Genomic DNA, 25,856 nt, shown 5'->3' on the forward strand with positions numbered 1-25,856 from the left:
AACTAGGCATCCTGAAGTCATCTGGCTGACACTGGGAAGAATAAAAATTAAGGGCTTTAATTTCTTCGAATTTTATCTTGAGGAGTTGGAACTTTTATTGGATTTTAACTCACAAAGGTAAGATTATTTGATTTTGGATTTTGGATTTTCATTTCTTTGGAATTTTATTCTCTGAATTTAATTTCTTCACAAAAATTTCATAATGGACAAGAGTTAACATTCAAGTTCAGGGTATGTTTTTGGAATTTTGTGAGTGAAATGCGTTGATCCTGTCATTTGTTCTCATTGCATTGTAGAGTCTCTGAAGAACGTGTCAGAAAATAAATAGCTACTTTGGACGGTGCCACTACGTATAATTTGGGGTGGGAAATGGAATAGGAAGTGAACATTCAGTGTTCAGTAGCATGGCCTTGGAGCCAATATAATTATATTCCAAGTCATTTCAGAGTCCTCTAGTGTAAATTTCATACTACCCACCAGGATCTAGAAGGGTCCACACAGGATTGGGGTTTGGTTACTGGAATAAGAGACTAAGGATCTCCTTCCTCATGAGAGAGAGTGACTCCTCTGGTTCACCATTAATGGAATAACTAAGCCAAAAAGCTAAGAGAACAAAAAGTTAGGAAATGTTAGGGGGAGTGAGGGTGTTATGAAACAAATCTACCAAAATCTGACACTATCTACATGTGTTCTGCCACTGTTATGTGCTTCTATTATACCGAACAGCTCAACAGGGAATGATGTCAGTACAGTATAGAAATTTGGTTGGTGAATATGTGCTTTTTCCTAGGCAAAGGAGGCCAACAGAGAAGGAGAAGAATTCTATCCTTTGGCAGGAAAGAAAAAAGACTTTAGCTTGGCTGCAGCCCTGGGGTTCCTTGTAGGACTCTGTGGAAGTTTTGCTTCCTCCTGTACCTTCGTTAAAGGAAGCCCCACTGGCTCAAACCTCCAGTTGATTTCCATCTGCATTGTCTCATCCTCTGTTGTTTGGTGCAGTTTTAATATCTTCTGCAGCAGCACTCTGAGATACCTAGCCAGGCTGTTGACAGTATCTCCTAAATTCATGATTATTATTGAAGTTAGTATTCTGATTTTAAAGGTGCATTGATTTTGAATGATCTTCCTCAACCCTATTATTTTCATAGCCTTGTGATTTTCATGGGAGCGATTTTGCAGAATGCATTTTTTTGTATTAGTTCTAGCAGAAATGCTGTACTAGCATGTTGACCACATATAGGAATATGACATTTTTACACAGTGGGTAGTTCTCTTCTAACCTAGAAGGAATAGACCTTTGTGGGAGCCGTAACTAAAGAACTTTTCATAACTTTGTAGGAGCCATAACTGAAAAACTTAACAATATAAATTTCTTTGTTAAAATCGTCTATGGTTCAGTTGTCCCTGGGTGGCTCAGTCGGTTAAGTGTCTGCCTTTGGCTCAGGTCATGATCCCAGGGTCCTGGGTTCGAGCTCCGTGTCAGGCTCCCTGCTCAGCGGGGAGTCTGCTTCTCCCTCTGCTTCTGTCTCTCCCCAGCTTGTGCTCTCTCTCTCAAATAAATAAATAACATTTTGAAAAAAAAACTTCTATGGTTTAGAAATCTAAAAACATACACAATTTTTAAATCCCATGGGTTTTTAAGGGTTTCACTAGACTTGATAAAGTAAAAGTTTAGTGTCATGCCAATTGGGCTCACTTCTCACAGGACAGGAAGAAAACCTTCAAAGCATATCTATTTCTAAAAAAAGAAGAAATTGTGTATCTTTTACTTATTAGTCCTTGGTACAATTACACTTCTAATCTGTCCTTATAAATAAAAATTAATTGCTATGATCTTAACATTAGACACGATTTTCTGATCTGACATAAAACAAGCAAACAACAAGAGTCATCAAATGAGAGTATTAGTGATTATTTAAATTAAAAGGTAACTTTCACATAACACTTGACCTTTTCCAATTTGAAGTTCAGAAGACCATCAAATATAAAAGTTTAGGGACTTCAATCATTTGATGCACAAATTATACTAACAAACAAAGAAAATAGAAATGCAAAAATTTAATGTTAAGTGACTAGGGTGCTACAGACTGGAAGTTCCTCCAACAGGATTAGCTTCTTTGAGTCTGTTAAGTCTAGTGAACTTGTTGTGCTTCCACATGTTAGTAGTTGCACAGGCTAATTTCAGAGGGCGTAAGCTTTTATAAGTATGCAAAAACACAGGGCAAGGCACGCATTAAAATGTGATAATAGCACACTTCTGGGACACGTGAAGCATGAGACACGAATCTGAATGCCTCTGGCATCCATGAAGCATCACACCTCAGAGTCAGAGCTTTTATGTTTTGATAGGTAATTCTGTTATACCACATTTGGGAGGGGAAAAAAATCAACATTCTAAATATAAATCTTTCCCTTTAACCAGAGTTCCTTATAGTTTCAATTCTAACGACTTATTCAAATACAATATTTAAATTCCCGGTGAGCTGGAAATAATTCAAAGCTAGATAGGGTCTTAAGAAAATGTGTTAGCTATTTATTTTATTAATGCACGTTTAAGAGTGATTATATAATATTGTTGATCATAAAGATCATTTTAGCCAGTGTGATTGGGGGGGGGACAGCAAGAAAAAAGAAATAAACTTCAATAATGATATCCTCTGTATCCTCTCCCCCCAAAAGACCATAAGAAAGTGTTCCCTGTGTTACATATGTCTTATAGGTAAATAACTAGCTAGATAATGGGTGTGTCTACAGAAGTTTTGAAATCTTCATATTAAAAACTCCTAATAAAATGAAAAATAATTATCATACCTAACACAAACACTAAAAATGACCAAGAAAAAATTGATTTCCTTTCTAAATACACAAACACACATATAATCCTTGGCAGAAAAAAAATTTAAGAGTTATAACAATAAGTATCAAAATAGAATAGTAGTCACTCAATAGTATTAAGATGATAAAGCCAGTAAAGGTTTGTTTTTATATAGTACAAGCAAAGATATTAGAAACAAATGTAAGTGCTCAGTGTAGCCATATCCTTAAAAAACGTAAAGCTTTCTGGATCTAGCCTTGCAGTTTAAGTATGCCACTTAATATTTTGCCCTCTTCAGGCATATGGAGTTAAGGCTTAAATGAAGTGATAGGATATAACAGTAGTACATTTAGTAGTGCTAACAGTAACACTACTAAAGTAATAGAAATTACTACTAAAGCAATAAAAAGTAAATTTTAAAAAGTAAAAATTAAATAATAGCAATTGCTACTAATAGTAATTTAATAGCAGTACAAATATGGAATTCATGGTATTTTTGCTTTTAGAGACTAGCAAATCAGTACTTTTAGAAATACAGATGGAGGGGTGCCTGGGTGGCTCAGTCGTTAAGCCTCTGCCTTCGGCTCAGGGCGTGGTCCCGGTGTTCTGGGATCGAGCCCCACATCAGGCCTCTCCGCTGGGAGCCTGCTTCTTCCTCTCCCACTCCTCCTGCTTGTGTTCCCTCTCTCACTGGCTGTCTCTCTCTGTCAAATAAATAAATAAAATCTTTAAAAAAATTCAGTTTCAATTCTTACTTTCTCAGCAAAAGTAGATGGCAAATGACTAGCATGTCGTATTTTTTTTCAAAGTTCTCTAACCCCGTTAATTCTTAATGCCACAGAGCCAAGTAAACACTTTGAAATAAGAATTTTAGGTAAATTGGGGTGCCTGGGTGGCGCAGTCGTTAAGCGTCTGCCTTTGGCTCAGGACGTGATCCCGGCGTTCCCGGATTGAGCCCCACATCAGGCTCCTACGCTGGGAGCCTGATTCTTCCTCTCCCACTCCCCCTGCTTGTGTTCCCTCTCTCGCTGGCTCTCTCTCTCTGTCAAATAAATAAAATATTAAAAAAAAAAATACAGATGGAGGTCTCATATTTTGACAAAGACATACAATGAAATTATTTTAGAACACATTTCATAACTTTTGAAAACCTCTAGAAGTTAACCAAAACAATTAAAAAATTTCTATCTGAGAACACATCAGTATGATTTCTCAGTTTTCTCTTCTGAAAGCTGTATACCATAGAAAATACCTATTAATTACGAAAATTTATCAATTGCTTTTGTTTATTAAGTGACGGCTTACTCAAGTTAAAATACTGATTTTTTTTTTTAAATCTAAACTTGAGCTGTGCTGTAGGCTGAATGTTTATGTCCCCCCAAAATTCAAATGTTGAAACCTAATGTGATGGTATTTGGAGGTAACTGGGTCATAAGGGTGGAGCCCTCGTGAATGGAATTAGTGTCCTTACACAAGAGACCCCAGAGAGCACCCTTGCCCTTTCTACCAATAAGGACACAGTCAGAAGATAGCAGTCTATGAATCAGTTAAGGGGCTCTCAACAGACAATGAATCTGCCAGGGCCTTGATCTTGAACTTGGACTTCACAACTATAAGAAATAAGTGTTTGTTGTTCAAGCCACCCAGCCTATGGTATTTTTGTGATAGAAGACCAAATGGACCAGGGTGCCTGGGTGGCTCAGTCGTTAAGCGTCTGCCTTCAGCTCAGGGTGTGATCCCGGCATTTTGGGATCAAGCCCTGCATCAGGCTCCCCCGCTGGGAGCCTGCTTCTTCCTCTCCCACTCCCCCTGCTTGTGTCCCCTCTCTCTCTGGCTGTCTCTCTCTGTCAAATAAATAAATAAAATCTTAAAAAAAAAAAAAAAGAAGACCAAATGGACCAACACATGCTGAAATAAAGGTTTCTCAAAACTTAATCCCTTTCATAATTTCCTTTTGTGTACGAATGACATATTTAGACATGTTAAAACTACACTTTTATTATAGCTGTTTTCCTTTTAAATATACAAAGTAAAAACAAAATTATGTAATGCCTTTTGAAATGTTATCATAGAGTTAATAAAATCTTTGTCACTTACCTTTTGAAATATCTTTAATTGTTCTGCCATACAAATCATAAAGATATCTGGCTGGCGTATTTAGGTTCATTCTCATTGTGCAAGTATCTAAAACCTACCCAGGGGGGAAAGAAACCTATAAGTAATTTATTACAGTAAGCTCTGTCTAAATCAAATAAACATTTAAAGTCCTTTCTATATTACATGGCTATAAAAATTATACTGTAAAATAAAACTTGATTTAGAAAATGTTTCTAATATATGAAAAGAAAAAAAAGGAGTTGAAATCACTAGATCACAATTTTACTTTAAAAACACACAAACATGGGTGCCTGGCTGGCTCAGTCAGTGGAGCATGCAACTCTTGATCTCAGGGTCAGGAGGTCAAGCCCCACATTGGGTATAGAGCTTAGTTAAAAAAATAAATAAATAAAAATAAACTAAAAACACACAAACAACTATTAATAAAAAAAGAGAAAAGAGGGGCGCCTGGGTGGCTCAGTCATTAGGTGTCTGCCTTTGGCTCAGGTCATGATCCCAGGGTCCTGGGATCGAGCCCTGCATCCAGCTCCCTGCTCAGTGGGAAGCCTGCTTCTCCCTCTCACACTCCTCTTGCTTGTGTTCCCTCTCTCACGGTCTCTCCTTTCAAATAAATAAATAAAATCTTAAAAAAAAGAGAGAAAAGAGACACAATAAATATTAAAAAGTGGTTACACTGTATTTAATAATGCTAGAACTATGGGAAAATTTTGTTATTCTTGTTATTTTTTATATTTTTCATTAATTTACAATGGGAGCATGTTACTTTTAAATTTGGTCTTAATTAACAAAATAAATGGAAAGATATACCATATTAATGGAATGGAAGAATTAATATTGTTAAAATGCCCATTCTACCCAAAGCAATCTATAGAGTCAATGCAATCCTTATCAGAATACCAACAGTATTTTTCACAGAACTAGAACAAATAATTGTAAAATTTGTACGGAACCACAAAAGACCTGGAATAGCCAAAGCAGTCTTGAGAAGGAAGAACAAAGCTGGAGGTATCACACTCCCAGATTTCGAACTATATCACAAAGCTTTAATAACCAAAATAGTATGGTACTGGTGCAAAAACAGATGCATAGACTAATGGAACAGAGTTGAGAACCCAGAAATAATCCCACACTTATATGGTCAATTTATGACAAAGGAGGCAAGAATATACAATGGGGAAAAGACTGTCTCTTCAATAAATGTATTGGGGAAACTGGACAGCTACATGCAAAAGAATGAAACTGGACCACTTTCTTATACCATACACAAAAATAAACTCAAAATGGAGTAAAGACCTAAATATAAGACCTGAAGCCATAAAACTCCCAAAAGAAAACAGAGACATTAACCTCTTGGACATCATCCTTTGCAAAATTTTTCTAGATATGTCTCCTCAGATAAGGGAAACAAAGGAAAAACAAACAACTGGGACTACATCAAACTAAAAAGCTTTTGTACAGTGAAGGAACCATCAACAAAATGAAAAGGCAACCTATCAAATGAGAAAAGGTCTTTGCAAAGGATATTTCCAATAACAGGCTAATATCCAAAATATATAAAGAATTCATACAAGGGAACACCCCCAAAAAACAAATAATCCAATTAAAATGGTCAGAGGACCCAAACAGATGTTTTTCCCAAGAAGATCTATAGATGCCCACAGACACATGAAAAGATGCTCAACATCACTAATCATCAGGGAAATGCAAATCAAAACCACAGGAGATATCACCTAATAGCAGTAAGAATGAATAGTATCGAAAAGACAAGACATAACAAGTGTTGGCAGGGATGTGGGGGAGAAAGGAACCTTTGCATGTTCATGGAAATGTAAGCTGGTGCAAATGTAAATTGGAAAACAGTATGGAGATTTCTCAAAAAACTAGAAATATAAGTACCATACAATCCAGTAATTCCACTTCTGAGTATCTACCCAAGGAAAATGAAAACATGAATTTGAAAAGATATATGCACCCCTATGTTTATTGCAACATTATTCACAAGCCAAGATACAGAAGCAACCCAAGTGTCCAATGATAGTTGAATGGATAAAGATGTGGTATGTATATATAATGAAATACTACTCAGCCATAAACAAAGAGTGAAATCTTGCCATTCCTTACAACATGGATGGACCTAATGCGTATTATGCTAAACAAAATAAGTCAGACAGACAAAGACAAATATCATATAATTTCACTTACATGTGGAATCTAGAATACAAAACAAATAACAAACAATAATAACAAAGAGAAACACATTTATGAATACAGAGAACAAACTAGGGGTTGCCCAAGGGGAGAGAGGTGGGCAGATGGGCGAAATAGGTGAAGGAGACTAAGGGGTACAAATTTCCAGTTATAAAATAAGTAAGTCACAGGAATGAAAAGTACAGCATAGGGAATATAGTTAATACTATTATAATAACACTGTATGGTGACAGATGGCAACTATGCTTATTGTGGTAAGCATTTTGTAATGTATATAATTGTCGAATCACTATATTGTACACCTGAAGCAAATATGTCAGCTATACTTTAATTAAAAATAAAAATAAATAAATTAGGTAGTAAGGTACTTTCTTTGGGTTTTAAATTCTTTCCAAGTGTCCTAAAATCAATTACAAATATAGTCTGATCACAGTTCACCTTGATAACTTATGTTGTTTGGGTACTAAAAAAGTGGAATTAATAAACCACATTTCAAGGTTTCCCATGAGCCTGAATCTCAAGAACTTCTTCTAATGGTTTCTAATATGGTAGAGTTTTCTCAGTATTTTACTTTATTTTATTTTTTTAAAGATTTATTGATTTATTTTAGAGAGATAGAGAGTGACGGGGGAGAAGCAGAGAGGGAGACAGGATCCTAAGCAGGCCCCACGCCCAGCATGGAGCCCAACATGGGGCTCCAACCCATGACCCTGAGATCACGACCTCAGCTGAAATTAAGAGTGAGATATTCAATCAACTGAGCCACCCAGGTGCCCCTGTTTTCTCAATATTTTAATATCTTGATCTGTCTTGATATAGCCCTTGAAACAATACAGACCTTTTCAACATCAGTGAAGACTTAAACATGCATCAGTTAGAGGGAAAGTTCTATTCACAGCATGAAAAAAGTTAAAGTAACAAAGGGTGCTGGAGAGTATCAAGTAACTTCATGCAAGTTTTATTAGATTTTTGAAAGTGACTCCCAAAACATGAATCACTATATCCATTTACAGGTATATAATACGGGCGCCTGGGTGGCTTAGTTGGTAGGACATGCGACTCTTAATCTTGGAATTGTGAGTTCAAGACCCACATTGCGTGTAGAGATTACTTAAAATCTTGAAGGGTGCTGGGGTGGCTCAGTCAGTTAAGCATCCAACTCTTGATCTTAGCCCAGGTCTTGATCTCAGAGTTGTGAGTTCAATCCCCATGTTGGGCTCCATGCTGGGCATGGAGACTTAAATAAAATAAAATAAAATAAAATAAATAAAAATCTTTTTAAAAAGTATATAACACATTCCAAATCCGAATTGAAAATACTTTGTCTTCCATTTTCACTATTAATGGCTATAATGTACTACTGCTTTTACATAACTTAGAACCGTTGAAGGATGATACGCATTACATGATTACATAGTACAAAAAACATCTTTCCATTGCTGTTACCACCCTGCCTCCAGTTCTGCCCAATTTTATCCTTAAAGATTTATTTACTTATTTTTAGAGAGAAAGAGAAAGAGAGAGAGCGTTCATGAGTGAGGGGAGGAGCAAAGAGAGAGAGAGAATCTCAAGCAGACCAGAGAGGGGGAAGGCCTACACGGGTATGGATCCCATGATCCTGAGATCATGACCTGAGCCAAAATCAAGAGTCTGATGCTTAACCGACTGAGCCACCCTCACGCCCCTATCCTTACTTTAAAATTGGAAGCTGTAATCCTAGTCCTAACCCAACCAACTCATTTTCTTTGTGACAACGAACATATTTAAAGGGCTTCATGAGTATATAAAGACAAAGTTGTACTTTTCTTTCAGTCTGGAGAACAACTTTCAAATATTGTGACTAATTTGTTTTATCTAGTTGCTGTATCAAGTGATGTGTGTTGCATTTAAAAGGCAAATATCTAATTGACTAATTTAATTTGACAAATTGGCCTTTACTGGATTACATCAGAGGTTCTCAGCCTTTATTCTACCCCTACACATGATCAATAATGTTTTCATGAGCCACGTAGTCCCACAGGCATTCACAGGATTCTGTGCGTTTCTTACATGCTAGCTGCAATCCAGTTTTGGGCAATTTCTCAGAAACTATGTATTGCTGCTCTCTTTCTCAAAATCAGGAAGACATATCTGTTTATGACTAAGAATGAAGTTACCAGAATAGTCTTGGACCCTCTAATTTATGAGGGAAATACTCACAGTACCAATGCTTTACCTAAATAACAACGTTCTTGCAATGTATTTCAGAAGTGACTATAAACTGTCATGTGGAGCAAATCCATTGACCTCCAATCTGCCTATTGTAGGGTATCAGTGCAGGAGTTCAATTCCTGACCAACGGCATGTGTTCTCACAAGTCAGACACAATACTCCCTTGGAATATCTAAGTTGGAATAGCCCCATGGCTGGGACTGGTCCTTGTCACCCAATAAAATAAGGCAATAATGCTGGTGACTCTAAATGTCACTCTTCCTGCCTTCCTTCCCACTCTTTTGGGTCAATTTCTTTAGTGATTACTACACATAAGTTCACGTAGGATTCCCATCCATGGGCTGAAATCTTTACTAAAAATGCTTATAAAGCAATATTCAAAATATAAGAGAGAAGTTATCAGAAAAAATTGGAGTTTTGTCTGTGACTTTAGACAGAAAGGGGAGTGGAATGTACTTGCTGACATTGGCATGGGATCCACCCTTGTGTTTTTAAAAATACTTTATTGACACTGTTTGTCTCTGAGTAGCAAAATTCTCCTATTGGTCACCTTATCCCATGTGACTTTGTCTCTAAGGATTATCGATTTACCACCACCACTCTCCTTGACAGAAATATTAACAGGAGACAATTCAGTACGCATTCTTCCTTAGCCAGTCATCTCTCAATGTTATTAAGAATCTACACTTCGTCCCATAGAGCCTTCTCCTTTGGGTCCCCAAATTCTTGATCTTTCCATTTTTTATGTTTAGTTCTCAATTTCTTAATATTACAACTTTATTATTTAAAAATTCAATGAAGCCCTTTGGAACAAATTATATTCTCTAGTTACTGGTGAAGGTTCAAATATCTAAATATCCTCCTTCAAAGTTATAATTTACCAATTAAATGAAGTAAAATGTGAGCTATTTAAAGACAGTCCCATTTATTTCAGCTAAAATTTCAATGATTTTAAAAATTATTTCAAATATTGCTGCCTTTGTGTTTAAAAAAATCAGTCAAGTAAAATTACACAGCTTTCTAACTCTAAGATCCCTCTTTTCATTGTGACAAAATATCAGTAAAAGTGTTTGTGCAAGCCAAATTTTAAGAATTAAATGAGTTTAAAAAACCGGCATTAGAAAATCAGATACTAGAAATTAATAATGCATTAGCAACACTGTCATTCTCTCATACTTTCAGGATGAAAGATCCTTGCAGTGTTTAAGCAATGCCAACCTTCAGGAATCATTTTCTCAGAGTAAATTATTACTGGTATGAATTAGTATTAATATAAATTCCTGTCAAAAACCCTGAAATGAAAACCTCTACTTGTAAACAAAAACCCTCTACTTGTAAGGTCATTCTTATAATTCACAATTGAAAATATTTAACAGTGTCATCTTGCTGTAATAGTAAGGTTAATTAAAATACCATTTTCACTCATCTGTAACTGCTAAGTTTGTTAAAATATTATTTTTACAAATTCACATTTTGTAAATTTCTTACAGCATGGGTTGTAGAGAACCCTTTTGATACTGAAATTTAAAACCATCATGCTGTAAAACCAGACTCTGTGACAATCAGCTGGAAAAAGATTTTCTACAAACTCTTTTTAGTTTAATCTGTTTATACTTCTGGGAGTGACCTCCACCCATGGGCATATCTGGTGCAAAGACTGCAGTTTCTGGAATGGCCAACATGGAGTTTGTGTGATTACACAGTCTAGAGCCTCTGGGTTTGGCTTACCACTACCTCAGTCCAGGTGAGAGAATTCAACATCACCCCTGGCCAAGTGAGCCAAATCAACAAGCTATTAGATCCAACAAAGCCCTTCTCCTCTAAGATATGTTTTTATGTTAACATCCAGACACATGGGACAGAGACGCGCCGGCCCTGGAAGTGAGGGCTGGGACGCCGGGTGTGGGGCGCACATCCCGGGACGCTGCAGGGTTGAGCAGCACCAACAGTAACAGAGTTAAAGTGGCCAGAACATCAGTGGAGAACGGGCCGCAATCCCTCAGTTCTGAGACAGAGGCTGAGATTCGGCCACTGCTGCTCTGACTGTCAGAAGAGGCAGAGCAAACTGCCAGGGAAAGCCGCCAGAGGACAAAAGCCTGGAAATACCAGCTCACAGTGTGCCCATCCCCATTCCCCTCGCAGGAGACACGGAGACTCTACCCAAACAGGGTTGCCTGAGTATCAGCGCGGCAGGCCCCTCCCCCAGAACACAGAAGGCAGGCTGAAAAATCAAGAAGCCCACATCCTGGGGCGCCTGGGTGGTGCAGTCATTAAGCGCCTGTCTTCGGCTCAGGGTGTGATCCCGGGGTTCCGGAAACGAGTCCCTCATTGGGCTCCTCCGCTGGGAGCCTGCTTCTCCCTCTCCCACTCCCCTGCTTGTGTTCCCTCTCTTGCTGGCTGTCTATCTATCACATAAATCAATAAAATCTTAAAAAAAAAAAAGAAGAAGAAGCCCACATCCCTAAGATCCCTATAAAACAAGGGCGCCCGGCCTAGGTCCCGGTCAATAATTTGGGCTCTGGACAACACCGCAACCTCTCCTCATCAGAATGACGAGAAGGAGAAGTCCCCCCACCAGCAAAGAAAAGACAGTGAGTCTGTGGCCTCAGCCACAGAACTAATGGATATGGATATAACCAAATTATCAGAAATGGAAATCAGAGTAACAATGGTCAAGATGATGTGTAGACTTGAAAAAAGTATTAATGAAAATGTTAATGAGAATATAGAATCTCTAAGGGCGGAAATGAGAGCGAATCTGGCAGAAATTAAAAATTCTATGAGCCAAATGCAGCAAAACTAGAGGCTCTGACGGCCAGGGTCACTGAGGCAGAAGAACATATTAGCGAATTGGAGGATGGGTTAGTAGAAGAAAAAGCTAAAATAGAATCTGGACTTAAAAAAATCCACGCCCACGAATGTAGGTTACGGGAGATTACTGATTCAATGAAACGTTCCAATGTCAGAATCATCAGCATCCCCGAGGGGGTGGAGAAAAACAGAGGTCTAGAAGAGATATTTGAACAAATTGTAGCTGAAAACTTCCCTAATCTAGCAAGGGAAACAAGCATTCATGTCCAGGAGGCAGAGAGGACCCCTCCCAAGCTCAACCATGACAAACCTACGCCACATCAAGTCATAGTGCATTTCACAAATATTAGATCCAAGGATACAGTATTGAAAGTGGCCAGGGCAAAGAAATTTCTCACATACCAAGGCAAAGTTATCAAAATTACATCAGACCTGTCTACACAGACCTGGAATGAGAGAAAGGGTTGGGGGGGCATTTTTAAAGCTCTTTCAGAAAAAAACATGCAGCTAAGGATCCTTTATCCAGCAAGGCTGTCATTCAGAATGGATGGAGAAATAAAGACCTTCCAGAATCGCCAGTCATTGGCCAATTTCGTAACAATGAAACCAGCCCTACAGGAGATATTACGGGGGGTTCTATAAAGGTAAAAAGGCTCCAAGAGTGATACAGAACAGAAGGTCACAATCTATAGAAACAAAGACTTTACTGGCAACATGGCATCATTAAAATCATATCTCTCAATAATCAGTCTCAATGTAAATGGCCTAAATGCTCCCATAAAAATGCCACAGAGTTGCAGATTAGATAAAAAGACATGACCCATTCATTTGCTGTCTACAAGAGACACATTTTGAACCTAAAGATACATTCAGACTGAAAGTAAAGGGATGGAATACCATCTTTCACACCAATGGACCTCAAAAGAAAGCTGGGGTAGCAATTCTCATATCAGACAGATTGGATTTTAAACTAAAGACTACAGTTAGAGATACAGAAGGGCACTATATTATTCTTAAAGGATGTATCCAACAAGTGGATATGACAATTATAAATATCTATGCCCCCAACAGGGGAGCAGCAAGATACACAAGCCAACTCTTAACCAGAATAAAGAGACATATAAATAAAAATACATTAATAGTAGGGGACCTCAACACTACACTATCAGCAATAGACAGAGCACCAGAGCAGAAAACCAACATAGAGGGGCGCCTGGGTGGCACAGCGGTTAAAGCGTCTGCCTTCGGCTCAGGGCGTGATCCCGGCGTTACGGGATCGAGCCCCACGTCAGGCTCCTCCACTATGAGCCTGCTTCTTCCTCTCCCACTCCCCCTGCTTGTGTTCCCTCTCTCGCTGGCTGTCTCTATCTCTGTCGAATAAAATAAATAAAATCTTTAAAAAAAAAAAAAAAAAGAAAACCAACATAGAAACAAGAGCTTTGAATGCCATACTCGACAAGTTGGACCTCATAGATATATATAGAACACTACACCCCAGAACCAAAGAATACTCATTCTATTCTAATGCCCATGGAACATTCTCAAGAATAGACCATGTTCTGGGTCACAAAACAGGTCTCAACTGATACCAAAAGATTGAAATTATTCCCTGCATATTCTCAGACCACAACACTCTGAAACTGGAATTCAATCACAAGGAAAAATTTGGAAGAAACTCAAGCACTTGGAGACTAAGAACCATCCTGCTCAGGAATGATTCGATAAACCAGGAAATCAAAAATCAATTTAAACAATTTATGAAGACCAATGAGAATGAAAACACAACGGTCCAAAGCCTATGGGATACTGCAAAGGCAGTCCTAAGGGGGAAATACATAGCCATCCAAGCCTCACTCAGAAGAAAAGAAAAATCTAAAATGCAGTTTTTATATTCTCACCTCAAGAAGCTGGAACAGCAACAGAGGGACAGACCTAATCCACTCACCAGGAAGCAGTTGACCAAGATTAGAGCAGAAATCAATCAAGCAGAAACCAGAAGTACAGTAGAGCAGATCAACAGGACTAGAAGCTGGTTCTTTGAGAGAATCAATAAAATTGACAGACCACTGGCAACACTTATCCAAAAGAAAAGAGAAAGGACCCAGATTATTAAAATTATGAATGAAAAAGGAGAGGTCACGATGAACACCATTGAAATTGGAAGGATTATTAGAAATTCTTATCAACAGCTATATGCCAATAAACTAAGCAATCTGGAAGAGATGGAATCCTTCCTGGAAACCTATAAACTACCAAGATTGAAACAGGAAGAAATTGATTTCTTAAACAGGCCAATTAATTATGAAGAAATTGAGTCAGTGATAAACAACCTTCCAAATAACAAAACTCCAGGCCCGGATGGTTTTCCTGGGGAATTCTACCAAACATTCAAAGAAGAAATAATACCTATTCTCCTAAAGCTATTTCAAAAAATAGAAACAGAAGGAAAGCTACCAAACTCATTCTATGAGGCCAATATTACCTTGATCCCCAAACCAGGCAAAGACCCCCTCAAAAAGGAGAATTACAGACCGATCTCCCTAATGAATATGGACGCCAAAATCCTCAACAAGATACTTGCTAATAGAATCCAACAGTACATTAAAAGGATTATCCATCACGATCAACTGGGATTCATACCTGGGATGCAAGCGTGGTTCAATATTTGCAAATCAATCAGCGTGATACATCATATCAACAAGAAAAGACTCAGGAACCATATGATCCTCTCAATCGATGCCGAAAAAGCATTTGACAAAATACAGCATCCTTTCCTGATTAAAACCCTTCAGAGTGTAGGAATAGAAGGTACATTTCTCAATCTCATAAAAGCCATCTATGAAAAGCCTACTGCAAATATTATTCTCAATGGAGAAAAGCTGGAAGCCTTTCCCTTAAGATCAGGAACACAACAAGGATGCCCACTCTCGCCACTATTATTCAACATAGTACTAGAAGTCCTTGCAACAGCAATCAGACAACAAAAAGGGATCAAAGGTATTCAAATCGGCAAAGAAGAAGTCAAAATGTCTCTCTTCGCAGATGACATGATACTCTCTATGGAAAACCCAAAAGAAGCCACTCCCAAACTATTAGAAGTTATAGAGCAATTCAGTAACGTGGCGGGATACAAAATCAATGCTCAGAAATCAGTTGCATTTCTGTACACGAATAACGAGACCGAAGAAAGAGAAATTAGGGAATCCATCCCATTTACAATAGCACCAAAAACCATACGTTACCTTGGAATTAACTTAACCAGAGACGTAAAGGACCTATATTCTAGAAACCATAAATCACTCTTGAAAGACATTGAGGAAAACACAAAAAGATGGAAAGATATTCCATGCTCATGGATTGGAAGAATTAACATAGTTAAAATGTCCATGCTACCCAGAGCAATCTACACTTTCAATGCTATCCCGATCAAAATACTGAGGACATTTTTCAAAGAACTGGAACAAATAGTCCTTAAATTTGTATGGAACCAGAAAAGGCCCCGAATCTCCAAGGAACTGTTGAAAAGGAAAAACAAAGCTGGGGCATCACAATGCCGGATTTCGAGCTGTACTACAAAGCTGTGATCACAAAGACAGCATGGTACTGGCACAAAAACAGACACATAGACCAATGCAACAGAATAGAGAGCCCAGAAATGGACCCTCAGCTCTTTGGGCAACTAATATTTGATAAAGCAGGAAAAAACATCCGGTGGGAAAAAGACAGTCTCTTCAATAAATGGTGCTGGGAAAATTGGACAGGTACATGCAAAAGAATGAAACTTGACCACTATCTCACACCATACACAAAGATAAACTCCAAATGGATGAAAGACCTCGATGTGAGACAGGAATCCATCAAAATTCTAGAGGAGAACATAGGCAGCAACCTATACGACATCGGCCAAAGCAACCTTTTTCATGATACAACCCCAAAGGCAAGAGAAACAAAAGATAAAATGAATTTATGGGACTTCATCAAGATTAAAAGTTTCTGCACAGCCAAGGAAACAGTCAGAAAAACTAAGAGGCAGCCCACGGAATGGGAGAATATATTTGCAAATGACACTACAGATAAAGGACTGGTATCCAAAATCTACAAAGAACTTCTCAAACTCAATACACGAGAAACAAATAAACAAATCAAAAAATGGGCAGAAGATATGAACAGACACTTTTCCAATGAAGACATACAAATGGCTAACAGACACATGAAAAAATGTTCAAAATCATTAGCCATCAAGGAAATTCAAATCAAAACCACACTGAGATACCACCTTACGCCAGTTAGAATGGCAAAAATAGACAAGGCAAGAGACAACAATTGTTGGAGAGGATGTGGAGAAAGGGGATCCCTTCTACATTGTTGGTGGGAATGCAAGTTGGTACAGCCACTCTGGAACACAGTGTGGAGGTCCCTTAAGAAGTTAAAAATTGAGCTACCCTATGATCCAGCCATTGCACTACTGGGTGTTTACCCCAAAGATACAGACGTAGTGAAGAGAAGGGCCATATGCACCCTAATGTTCATAGCAGCGATGTCCACAATAGCTAAATCATGGAAGGAGCCGAGATGCCCTTCAACAGATGACTGGATTAAGAAGTTGTGGTCCATATATACAATGGAATATTACTCAGCTATCAGAAAGAACGAGTTCTCAACATTTGCTACAACATGGACGGCACGGAGGAGATAATGTTAAGTGAAATAAGTCAAGCAGAGAAAGACAACTATCATATGATTTCTCTCATCTATGGAACATAAGAACTAGGATGATTGGTAGGGGAAGAAAGGGATAAAGAAAGGGGGGGTAATCAGAAGGGGGAATGAAACATGAGAGACTATGGACTATGAGAAACAAACTGAGGGCCTCAGAGGGGAGGGGGGTGGGGGAATGGGATAGGCTGGTGATGGGTAGTAAGGAGGGCACGAATTGCATGGTGCACTGGGTGTTATACACAATTAATGAATCATTGAGCCTTACATCGGAAACCGGGGATGTACTGTATGGTGACTAACATAATAAAATAAATAATCATTAAAAAAAAAAAAGAAATGCTATTCCCAGTGTTCTGTTCAGTCTAGACATTTACATTTAATTTTCAAATAATTTATCTTTTTTTTTAGAAACAAAGACAATATCCAATAATCCTTTAAGATATTATTACCTCAATTTTACAGGTAAGGTCATTGAAGCACAGACCAATCTATTCAAGGTCGTATAAAAGGGACGAGAATCTTGCAAGATCATCTGACTTCAAGTCTAGTGTTCTTGCCACTAAATAATAATGCATTTCTCAAGTCTTTCCTAATAGATGTCTGAAAGCTTCAAAAACTAATGGTCTAAAAGGTAAACCCCTGAAATAGTACCTGTGTAAAAGACATGATTTAGAGTTTACTACAAATGCCTGTTTCATTTGACAAATTATCTCCTTTTGTTTCCACGACATTATTTGTTCTTATGATACCACGATTTGATTTCCTTTATAACACCACTGTCAATAAATACCTTATTTACTTCTTTATATATTTATTGTCTTTGCTCCTTCTACCTCATTAAGCTCCATGAGATCTTGCTCTTGTTCATGCCATAATCTTAAGATTGGGACAATGCCTGGTACACTATAGGGACTCAATAAATATCATGATTAAATGAATGAATGGTCTTTCTTTAACTATTCTTCAGCCTCTTTAGATGGAGAACTACTTTTTTTTTTTTTTTTTTTTTTACCTCTCATGTACTCTCTCAGCTGTAGCCAGGGAGATATTCTCTCTGTCCACTTTTACCCATGTAGCAAACAACTCAAGGTGATAAAGACAGTTTTTATAACACTTCTGAGATAATACTCTATGCGAATTAAAATTTATCTGGTTTCTTTGCAGCTATGACAGAAAGACCTTAACCAAACTCCCCAAGGTCAGATGTAATTCCATAAATAGAAGTTTTGGGTTCAAGTGTTAATACAGTGCTTATATCCTAATAGTGCCTGGATCATATATTAAGTAATGCATCCAGGAAGGTTAAGGGTAGCAGTCCATCATCAAACATAGTACTTTTCAATAAAATAATTGATTAGTTATACTAAGGAAGGTTCTGCTACCAAATGAGTTGAAAAAATTGTTTATCTTCAATTTTGGATTTTGGAATTGCATGTAAGAGATTATGGAGTTGTAGCACTAACTTGGGAATTCTGAGTAGTAAATACAATACACTTAAAGCATAGAGCTCAGGCATGACATGCAGAAAGTATCCAAATTATCAGGACAGTTATAAGTTTGCAGGCCCCTTCACTAAACAAGTGTATCCTCTCTCTATATATGCAATTGAACGGTTCGTGAATATGTCAAGGATTTAGATGATTCTCAATGATTTTGTAATTTACAGTATAAAGAGGTGCTGTCACATGCATGCTCTTGATTTTCTTATTAGCTAAGGACAGTTTTTGGAGGATCCATCTCTTGCAACATTCTTTAAATCTACTCTTTATATACTAAAGATACTCTACATACTTATTTACAGGTTTTAAACATTTGTGATAGGGAAATAAATAAAATATACACCTAAGTTTTATCCTCACTTCTAAAAATAGGTAAAAGAATCAGGTGGTGGGACGCCTAAATGGCTCAGTCAGTTAAGCACCCAACTCTTCATTTTGGCTCAGGTCATGATCTCAGAGTTGTGAGACTGAGCCCTGCATTGCTCAGCATGGAGCCTGCTTGGGATTCTCTCTCCCTTTCCCTCTGCCCTTCCCTCCCCACTCCACCCCCCTGCAAAGAATCATGTGCTATTTCAGAAGAAAGTGAGTTTTTATCCTCTATCTAATATCATATTCTCGTTTTTGAATATATGCAGCTAAGTGGGAGATAAAATGGACTGACAAATAATCTTGCCTAATCCAAATACTATTCAAACAATACAATAACAAGGAATTTGGGAAAACCCACCCTAATTGCTATAGTAGTTGCTCAAATTAAGTAATGCTCACCCCATAGGTGATCATCACAAAGCCCAATATTAGCTTTAGTGGACTAAAGCAGTCCTCGATACAGCCAGAACTATAGCATTGTCTTGAGATCTAGCAGCAAGAACAGCAAGATGTGATTTGAGGTGGGTAGTGGGTTATTTCTTGAAACTTGTGCTTTTAACACAACCATTTAAAAATCAACAAATTCAGGAAACACATAATGGAACAAAATATAATGCATGAATCCAGGTTCATTAAACTAATGCATTTTTTTTTTAAAGCCACCAGAACGGAAGTGGCTTTTTTTTTTAAAATATTTTATTTATTTATTTGACAGCCAGCGAGAGAGGGAACACAAGCAGGGGGAGTGGGAGAGGAAGAAGCAGGCTCCTAGCGGAGGAGGATCGACCCATAACGCCGGGATCACGCCCTGAGCCGAAGGCAGACGCTTAACCGCTGTGCCACCCAGGTGCCCCTAAACTAATGCATTTTTTGAAAAACAAAATATGGCAGAACATTTCATTATTGACGCAGATAGGAGAAAAATTGTTATGCTACTATTTAGAATGTGTCTTGTGTGTCGTGGAATTGAAATATTGAAATAAAATATTGAAAAATCAATAATTAAAATGATGAGAATCCATCATTTCACTGACATTTACTTCTACATGAAAAGATGGCCTATTTTAAATGTGCTCACACATATTCTTGTCAATCACAAGCTGTCGCAGCAAATTATTTCTTTTGTAGATCACATGGCAGTTAGCGGAAAATCTCTAGGTTTAAATTTAGATCTTAGGTGTAGTATCAAGAAGACTTCATGGATTTTTTTTTTCTGTGACTACATCTTCGCAATACAGTATATTATTAGAGATGTAAAATCTTATTCATAGTACTCAGTTTCATTTCTGGTTAACAAAACTCAGGACTGAAATGAATCACTGTAAATGACAGCTCTAAAAGCCAAATAGAATAGAATATACAGAAAAGAATGAAAATATAAAACTAAAAAAAATTTTAGGGGCGCCTGGGTGGCACAGCGGTTAAGCATCTGCCTTCGGCTCAGGGCGTGATCCCGGCCTTATGGGATCAAGCCCTACATCAGGCTCCTCCGCTATGAGCCTGCTTCTTCCCCTCCCACTCCCCCTGCTGTGTTCCCTCTCTCGCTAGCTGTTTCTATCTCTGTCAAATAAATAAATAAAATATTAAAAAAAATTTTTTTAAACAATCAGAACTCCGTACAATGGAATTTGGACCTAATGAGTTAGGTCCAAACAGTTTTTTTCTCTCATCTTCTTTAAGACATTTAAGCAATTGCAGGGCACATCTTATGCTAGGTTGGCACTGCCTACAGCTTCTAGCAGTTATAAAGGAGCTAACCTCTTATAAACCCCATGAATCTGAGGTAAGAATTTTCACTGTGCCACCATTAAAGAAGATTCAGGAAATGGTGAATAAAACCTAAAGTGCATGCCCAAGGATCTGAAAACTTTTAAAATTCCTCTTCAAACAATTCATTAACTACATCTTTACAATTCTAGCAGAATCATTAATAGATTTCAGAATCTTCAAATGCCAGAATTATATGACCTAATCAGACAGTTGATCTTCATCAACAGTCTTTATAAAAAGATTCTATTTTTCCCATACATAATCTTCTGCTTAGGCATTTAACTTCAAAATGTAAGAATTATTCTAATACTGCATTTCAACAGGGAATGCTTCATGTCAGTCTTGACCTTGGCTTGACCTCTGTAAGAATGCTTTGTGTTTCGAGGTATGTGATGAATAGCTCTCTGGCTTTCTATTAAATCCAGTGGCACTGACTGTCAACAGTGGTCCTCAAAAGGCGTAGTAAAGTAGTTAAAAATCAGAAATGTTCCTTAGGTCCTTTTCTACCCTAGTAAATCTGGAAATAGTTCTGAGGCAATTTTCACTACCTACACTGCTTTTCCAAAGGATAAGAAAACAATGAAGTATGAAAATATAATTGCCAAAATACACATAGACTCATTTGGCCTTCCTGTAGCAGATATAGTGTAAATTTTCCTTTGGAAGACCCATTGGATTTACATTGTTGAAGAGGGTTCTCAGTTTTAAGGATTTATAATTCATTTACTCAGTTTAAGCTCCTTAAAGACCAGGACTTCTATCCCTGAGCCAGGACTGCATACATAGTAGATACTTAATAAAATACTTTTTAGTTTACATTTAGATCGAATTGAATTAAACTGAATTTAATATCAGAGATGAAAGAATAGACAAAAAAGAAGTCAGACTATAAGCCCCTTTTTTCATCTCTCTCTGAACTGGCCTAGTACCTGGCACATAGTAGGCTCTCAATGAACATTTGCTGAACGAATGAAAATCTTTATATTAAAGTAATGACCAATTACTTACTCTAATGTCTGTTGCTTAATTGCATATAAAATATTCATGTTCATGTAGAAAGATACAATAGCAACACCCAATTCTGCCAGCTGTTTTCCCCTTATTTACCTTTAGAATGCCTCCTTACTCTAAATTTATCTACCACCTTCGAAGCTATTCATACTTGTCTTTATTTTTATGGTACACTCATAGTAAATTGGCAAATTATTAATTACCTATAAAACACATGCAAGAAAGGTAATTTTAACCTGATCTGAAAAGGTACATGTGAATATGTGGGATATATATATATATATATATATATGAAATCTCCCCACACTTCTCTCAAAATATTTAATTCAAGTTAAAGACTATACTATGTATAGATAATATTTATTTACATTTATATTCTTAAGGATCTGGAAGAAGCCAAATATCAGTCTTCAGGCTTATAGGCTTAACTTAGACAAGTGGCTTTTTCCCCATTATACTTATCCTAGGTCTTTTGAATGGACATGTGATATGCTAGTCTGTGTCCAAGCTCACCTACAACTTCTTTTCTCAAAAGACAAGGCACATCTGCCACCTACTCTACTCCATGTCCCAGCAACAACTGTTGAGCAGCATAAAGATTGATTATCAGTCAAAAACCATTGCACAACACCAGATTTTGGTGGGTTAAGCTTGCTGATCCAGCAAGAGATGGTGTGAAATTTTCAGGAGTGTGTGCCAACATTTTGGTGCTACAAGAACAGCAGTGCATGTCACAGTGAAACACAGCCAAAGATATGCAGACAAAGCAGAGAAGTTTTTTGTTCTGGACTTGGCTTTAAAAAGGATAAAAGAGAAAACAAAAAGTAGGAGGAAATTAGTTTGTACATTTAAAAATCATCCACCAAGCCAGTCATGTGTGTAACACTTATTTTAGGCATACATGTCCAGAAAAATTTCTAGGAAGTTAACTATAAATAAGTTTTATACATCTCTTCTACAATACCATTATCATATGAAAGGCAATATTTCTTATTAATAAAAATAATCAAGGATTTTAAGGAAGCATTCATTACATATACATTTAAATATAAAATAGTCACAGAAACATTTACCCACAAAGATGCATGTGTTTATAGAAGATGATTTATACAAATGATTCAATGAATACAAGATAAAAGCAGCCATAGTTTAAACTTAAATAAAGATTTGAAAAATAGAGTCTATACTCTCGCATAGGTAATTTTTGGTGAGTATTGTAGCAACAAATTTCTTTACCTTGAACCAAATTACCTTGAACTTTCTACTGAATTCAGGAAATTATTTCCTGATGATCAAGAATTTTCAAAGAGATAGAAATCCTAGTATCATCTTATATAATGACATTAATAGAGGAAGAATTTTCATCACCTAATCTGTAATGAACTCCATAATTACTTCTCTTCCATGTATGCAATTACTGTCTAGACTTGTCCTTGGTTCACCAGCTTTGTAGCAGTTGCAGAAAAAAAATACTTCTAATAAGGAATTAAAAGTATAGGGGAATACAGCAGTTAGATACACTGAATTTTTATGCCAAAGTTCTTATGTCATTTAAATGTGATTACCATATATAGCACTTGATAACAGACTATGGTATGACATGCTTGTAAGAATAGTACTTTTATTTCATTCTTAAAATGCATTCTTTCCTACTGAAGAAAGAAAAATGTTTGTTTTATTTTAGAAAATCACATTTCTGAAATGTTATAAACAAAGGACTTTTAAAAGAAAGACCTTACCAGCAAATATGTCTAAAATACATATGTTTATATTTTGTGTATATATTATTATCTATACATATACATATAAATTACATATATATGTATATATATACACACACACACACATACACACATTTCAAGATTTAAAAAGTCAAGCTGCAGGGGCGCCTGAGTGGCACAGCAGTTAAGCGTCTGCCTTCGGCTCAGGGCGTGATCCCGGTGATCTGGGATCGAGCCCCACATCAGGCTCTTCCACTATGAGCCTGCTTCTTCCTCTCCCACTGCCCCTGCTTGTGTTCCCTCTCTCGCTGGCTGTCTCTATCTCTGTCGAATAAATAAATAAAATCTTTAAAAAAAAAAAAAAAGTCAAGCTGTAGCATTTACTTTATGAAAAATTTTGTTAGGAAAATCTCATGTATGTAAGAATTATATGCTCATTCTGACCACATTTTCATAGTTATGTTAATGCTTTCTGAAAAAAGACCAAGAGTGTAAATGAATAAATGCTACTTGAAACCTTGAACTATTTTCTGAGAGAATAAATCTAATGAATTATGTCTGTTGGGTGTCAAAGGAACTGAACAGTAAATTCAATAATCTCTGATTTAGTTTATTATATTTTCACCATTTAACCTCCCGTAGGCTCCCTAATGTCTATTCAGATCTATATTAAATTAAGCACCAATGCTAATGAAGGGCAATAAACGTGGCTGTCAGTGGTTTTTCTTTCATTAAGCACGTTATCCTCTTACTGAGCTGTAAATGCGTAAACATTAGTTTTGTTAAACCATGCAAAAAAGACAGGATGAAAATCATTCTTTAACTGCACCCCTTAAGCAATTTACTGTGGGTGGGCGTAGGGTATTTTTTTTTTCTTTTTTACCTTTAATTTTTTTGAATGGATCTAAAAAGGGCTCTCCTGTTGAAACATAAACGTCGGCTTCACAGGGTGTATCTTCAGGTTTGAGGGCTTCACTGCCGTCTGCCAAGAACACTCCTCGAGCGGCCATGTTCAGATTCGCTTTTCTGTGCACTCCTCCAGCAACTAGAAGAAAGCAAGCAAGAGGTAAGAGAAAGTGATTTAGGCCAAAGAAAGTAACACGTTGCCATGAAACAAAAGGTGCTAACAATGAAAACACACCCATTGAGTCACTGGCCAAGTTAAGTAACTCAAGTAACTCCACCAATATATTTTCTAGCCCTTGAAAATAAAAAATAAAAGGTAAAGCAGACTATTTAATGATTGTCCAATTTTAGTCCTTACGCTGTCAGTTTAACAACTCCACAAGATATAAAGCTAGTATCTGTTTAATTCAATAAACCATTTATATATTCATAAAAAAGAAAGGAATAAAATACCTGTGAGATCTACGTATATATAAACAATTTGCAGATTCATTACTAAAAAGAAAATTTTAACACAATAAATATCATCTTTTTCATTTCTTAAATTATAAAAGGGTAAGGGAAGAAATAAAGCACTGAAAACCTTTGAACACTATTTACCAAGGTGATGGTTGGTACTGTAACTTTGGCAAAGACTGTTCTAGATCCATTTTTGTAAGCTGTTACTGTAATCACTCTGGGATGAAGTTTGTGTCTTTGATACAATCTATGCCAATTCTGGGCTGGCTGAAATTTTAAAGAAGAGAACTCTGCAACTCTGAAGGAAAAAAAAACCCACAAAATTGGTGCATGTTAATTAGTAAAATCATTTAAATAAATATTATCTTAGACATTTTTTATAGATATAAGCCCTAAAGATTGTTCCCAAGCATTCCTCAAAAAAACTTTTTATAGGCTAAGATTGTCCATATCTACTTAATAAATATTTTTAAAAATTTAACATAGGATAAGTGTTATAACTGTTCATGTAAAACACCTATCTTAGAATAAATGATTTTTATCAATGAACTTATAAGACACCACAACACTCATTTAAAAAAATTATATGCATACAAGCTATGTTCTGTGAGAAAACAAAAAACAGAAGAGAGTCCTAACACCATGAAATAGTAAATGGCTAAGATCTTCCCTTAAGTTTTTATGTTTACAAAAGTTCTTTGATTTTTAAAAAAGATTTGAAATTCAAATAGCTTCTTACTCTAAGTTTCTTATTATAAAGTTAGTTGTAACTGCATTCATCTCAGATTTGTTTGCAGGTAGAAAGGGAAGATTTCTAAGTTTTGTCTTCATTCAAAATCAGTTTCGGGGGCGCCTGGGTGGTGCAGTCCTTAAGCGTCTGCCTTCTGCTCAGGGCGTGATCCCAGCGTTCTGGGATCGAGCCCCACATCAGGCCTCTCCGCTGGGAGCCTGCTTCTTCCTCTCCCACTCCTCCTGCTTGTGTTCCCTCTCTCGCTGGCTGTCTCTCTCTGTCAAATAAATAAATAAAATCTTAAAAAAAAAAATCAATTTCAATTCTTATTTTCTCAGCAAAAGTAGATGGCAAATGACTAGCATGTTGTATTTTTTTTTCAAAGTTCTCTAACTAACCCTGTTAATTCTTAATGCCACAGAAGCCAAGTAAACACTTTGAAATAAGAATTTTAGGTAAATTGGGGTGCCTGGGTGGTGCAGTCGTTAAGCGTCTGCCTTCGGCTCAGGGCG

The 25,856-nt window shown here is 37.0% G+C and overlaps 1 pseudogene across 1 annotated transcript; it reads right to left on the reverse strand.

Moving 5' to 3' along the window:
- Positions 1–1,888: 1,888 nt before the first annotated feature.
- LOC123802813 (doublecortin domain-containing protein 1-like) lies at positions 1,889–25,837 on the reverse strand (annotated as a pseudogene). The gene is made up of 5 exons (XR_015722412.1): positions 25,354–25,837; positions 24,756–24,912; positions 24,133–24,294; positions 4,910–5,003; positions 1,889–3,516 (listed from the first exon to the last, which is right to left on the reverse strand). The product of XR_015722412.1 is annotated as a doublecortin domain-containing protein 1-like (transcript).
- Positions 25,838–25,856: the final 19 nt, after the last annotated feature.

This window comes from Ursus americanus, chromosome 31 (genome assembly GCF_024610735.1).
Source record: "Ursus americanus isolate L20-20 chromosome 31, mUrsAme1.1.p, whole genome shotgun sequence".
Classification (NCBI taxonomy): domain Eukaryota; kingdom Metazoa; phylum Chordata; class Mammalia; order Carnivora; family Ursidae; genus Ursus; species Ursus americanus.